A 4,477-nucleotide genomic window follows, 5' to 3' on the forward strand; every position below is an offset into this window, starting at 1 on the left:
TATTGTCGCAATATAAATCTTTCATACAAACTAAACAAACATATATTGCTTTACTTCTATAACAAATGTTCTTTAAATATCATTTTCTACAACAATATTCTGATAACCAGAGCAAATATAGAATAGTTTATAATTCACAAATGCAGAAGATACGACAATTATTGTTTTTAAAATCAAACTTTTTCGCAAAAATGACAGGAATTTAAAACGATACAGACTATAGAAATGTGGATTAAAGTGAATGCATGTTTTTAACCTAAAAAAGTAAAATAAGGGTGAATATTGTAAATCTCATAAATGATAAAAAACATAAAAGTGATCTTCAATAAATAGTAATGATCTGAAGTATACTTCTGCTGTTCATTTACGAGTATTCTAATACATGTACTTACAAAACACTTACAATCGTTAGATATCTAACAATAATGAAGCGGATAGCATTTCATGTTTTTGTGGTTTTAATCACAACCATAAAAATTGTCAGGTCTACAGATCCCATTGTTTCAACTACACTAGGGGAAATAATAGGAACAAAAATAACTTTGCCTTTGGATTTATTACCATACAAGGATGTTCATCAATATTTGGGTATACCTTTTGCTAAAGCTTTTGTTCGTGAGAGGCGATTTCTTAAACCAGAAGTACTGACGAACTTCACTGCACCCTTTCATGCTAAAAAACATGGAGCATTGTGCCCGCAGATTTCATCAACGTTCAATTTATCAATAACAGATATGAGTGAAGATTGTCTGTTTCTAAATGTGTACGTGCCCGATCAACCTTCAGATAAACCACCTGGCCATGCCGTCATGGTTTGGATTCAATTCACGGAGGAGGTTTCCAAGAGGGAGCTGGAAGTCAATATGACCGAAGTATCATTGCTGCATATGGTAATGTTATTGTTGTAACTATCAATTACAGACTTGGTTTGTTTGGATTTCTCAGCACTGGTGATAAAACAGTACCTGGAAATGCTGGACTCTGGGATCAGCGCATGGCTTTGCAATGGGTCAATACGCATATTAATAGTTTTGAGGGTGACAAAAACCAGGTGACTGTTGTTGGGGAGTCTGCAGGAGCAATGAGTACAATGCAACATGGATTTATGCCAGAAAACCGCGGACTTATTCAACGAATCATAGCACAGAGTGGTAGCATTTCCATGCCAGTTGAAGAGTTAGAAAGAGATGTAGATAAGGATGTAGAAACTTTAGCAACCAATCTAGGATGTTTTGGTGAGGATATACCTGACGTGATTGATTGTTTGAGAGAGAAAAGCTCCGAAGAGCATTTAACAGAATTAAAACGCCTTGACTATTCTGTTCGTTTTAGTCCAGTGATCGATGGGGATTTTATCAAATTCAATCCCAAAAATATTTCCAAAAGGGCTGAAGATAAGGCATCTGATGAAGTAGAATTTTTCCGGTCGTTGGATATCTTGAGCGGTTTCAATGCTTATGAAGGGGTATTGTTTTTGCCATTTTTGATACAAGCTGAACAAATTGAAGGTTTATCTCCTTTGCAAGAAGATATGAAAACTATGCTTGTTGCACATGCGTTGAATTTTCTATATAAAACGGATTCATTAAAACAAAAATAGTGAATCTTGTTGCTTCTCAGTACACTTCCTGGACAGATCCCTCAGATACAAATAACACTCGACTTCAGCTGGTCAAATTATTAGGAGATGTTATAGTTACGGCACACCGGCGATAGATATGGCTCGTCTTCATAAAAAGTCAACGTCATCTCGTAATTTTATGTATCATTTTACCCCAGTAACCTCATATCACTGGGTACCAACGCCAAGCTGGATTCCCGGGGTTGTACATACAGATGAGCTTCTGTTTATGTTTGGTGGTTTTGGATATATTGGTATTGGAGAACAAAATGCCTGGGAGTTAGTTCTTCTCACAAAAATGATAACATACTGGACAAACTTCATAAAGTCAGGGTAAGTCACTATGTACTCTATATACTCATCGGTTCATTAGGTAATCGTTATGCATATATAACTCAACACCTCAAGCACGTGTGTTTTGTGTAAATTTCATTGCCAGTTAACAAAGACGTGGAAATACTAAAAATAGTAATGAATAATGACAATATAAAAAGAAAATAAAACCAAAATAATACATCTCTGTCTTAAAGACATCACCTAGCTACGAACAAATCACTACATGTATATGAAATAATCTTCATTCCTGATTTCCCTCCCGGTAGCGTCTTATGTTGCAAATTTTGTTTTCCTTACGCTTCCATATTCATACAAAATGTTATTTGAAATGAAAAAATGTATTACATTTTAAGTAATGGTATGCTTTTACACTAACATATAATTACTTGTACATGCATGGTTTCAATAATTTGGCGCCAATTCTTGCGTCTTATTTTAATGCCGCCTGTGTGTTCTTCTATGTAACGAATAAAATATATTTACGCCAAACTAAACCACCTCTGGTGATGTTTGAGAATTATATATTAAACAATATCATTGAAAATCAGTGCTGCGCTCGAAGAGTCTTTCAATGTACAGACATACACTAAGTATATGTTTTCATATTGTATCGGGGCTGTTTGTACAAATACATATTGCTCGTTTATTTTGAAATTTAATCAGTATAAAGATCCTTGAAGGTTATTTTTTTATCTTATATTTCAAAAGTGACCCGAATAGTCCAATGACCGTAACACTACATTGGCCAGAATACAACCTTGAAACTGGAGATTACTTGAAGCTGGAGAAATCCATGTCAAACTCATCTGCAGGACAGTATTTCTACGAGGAAGAAGCTAATTTCTGGTTGCACGTATTTCCGGATCTTGTAAATCTTCTTGGAAAAGGACACGAGGATTGCGATACTCCTGGACCAATAAGTGTTGGTTTCATTTGTTCCTACGCTGTATACACATTGATTGTAACAGCATTCTCGGCTCATTTGATCTTTACTACATAAAAGTCAGTTGATCCTTATTATACATGTATAATAAGTGTTTATTCATAGGTCTCGAGACTTTGTAAATTCATTTGAACTTCATTATATAAGTGTTTGTTTGTTGTTTTTTCTTTTTTTCTTTTTCCCCCTTTCTTTTCAAAAAGAGACTTAATAAACAGATATGTGCATCGATATTTATTCAGATGAAGCAAATAAATTAGTGTAATTAAAATATACACGATATTTTGTCAATTATATTACACACTTTTCTATCTCCTACTGTCTATAAGAAGATATATTAATATTTTAGCGTGCATAAAATCTATATCATTATAGCAGTTATATATTTCATGTATTTGTATGAAGAAAAAACGCCACGCACGATATAAGATCATATTTATGCCAAATCTTTTCTCTAATGTTAAACTAAATTCTAAACCCAATCCTTAAAGAATATACATAAACAGTTTTAAAGGCCCATTATGCCTCAGAAATGCTATGAATTTATTTCTCAAAAACTTTTTTTTTTTTTTTTTTGGTATTTTGTTACAGTTTCTAAAAATATACTCAATTGATATAATTATAGTGAATTAGTATTTTGTATGGAAGTTAAAATATTATTTTGGTTACATTTTGCTAGCTTTATTTGTTTGTTTTGGATTTTACGTCACATCGACACAGTATAGGTCATATCGCGACTTTCCAGCTTTACTGGCGGAGGAAGACCTCAGGTGTCCTTCCGTGCATTATTTCAGGCACGAGCGGGCACCTGTGTAGAACCACCGACGTTCCGTGAGCTAGTTGGATAGCTTCTTCACATGAAAGAATCCAAAGTCCCTGTCGGGATTCGAACCCCAAGCCGTGAGGGGCAAGTGGTTTGAAGTCAACGACCTTAGCCACTCGGCCACGGACGCCCCTTGCTAGCTTTACGACACATTACACTTTCAGCGCTACACATGTTGCATGCTCTAAATTCATTATTGAAACATTATTTACACATAACTAATGTGCCTTTAAATACATGTATGTACTACTTAATTTCGACTTTGTTTTTCGTCTATGTACATTAACTACAATATTACATTAGGTGGTATTTTTTTCTTTCAATAAAACAGTATATTAGAGAACATTAAACCGACAAAGGTGGAATGCACCTCAGACACGCCAGAGGGCGTAATGGGCAGTAAGTGGGTGGAGTCGATTCGAGTCGAGTCAAGTAAGTAACGTAAGTAGAGTAGAGTAAGTACGTAAGTACGAAAGTACGTACGTACGTAAGTAAGTAAGTAAAGTAAAGTAAAGTAAGTAGAGAACATTCATAAAGTTGCACTCGGCATACAACGACCTGTTAGCATTTTAAGATTAATAGTATCTTATACTATATTTATACGTTTGACATATGCAGGATGGTTTGTACAATGTTCTCCAATATTATTTACCAGCAGCAACACCGTTTTTATAGATATAAGAATGTATGAAGTCAGGTATGAAATATGTTTGATAGGTGCCGTGCCGACATATCATTTTGTACATATGCTGCATAT

At 34.6% G+C, this 4,477-nt stretch overlaps 1 pseudogene; it reads left to right on the top strand.

Annotated features, from left to right (window-relative positions):
* Nucleotides 1-452: 452 nt before the first annotated feature.
* On the top strand, nucleotides 453-2,987 carry LOC132736488 (neuroligin-4, X-linked-like; annotated as a pseudogene).
* Nucleotides 2,988-4,477: the final 1,490 nt, after the last annotated feature.

This window comes from Ruditapes philippinarum, unplaced genomic scaffold (genome assembly GCF_026571515.1).
Source record: "Ruditapes philippinarum isolate M1 unplaced genomic scaffold, ASM2657151v2 ctg4007_1_1_1_1, whole genome shotgun sequence".
In the NCBI taxonomy this organism is placed as follows: Eukaryota; Metazoa; Mollusca; class Bivalvia; order Venerida; family Veneridae; genus Ruditapes; species Ruditapes philippinarum.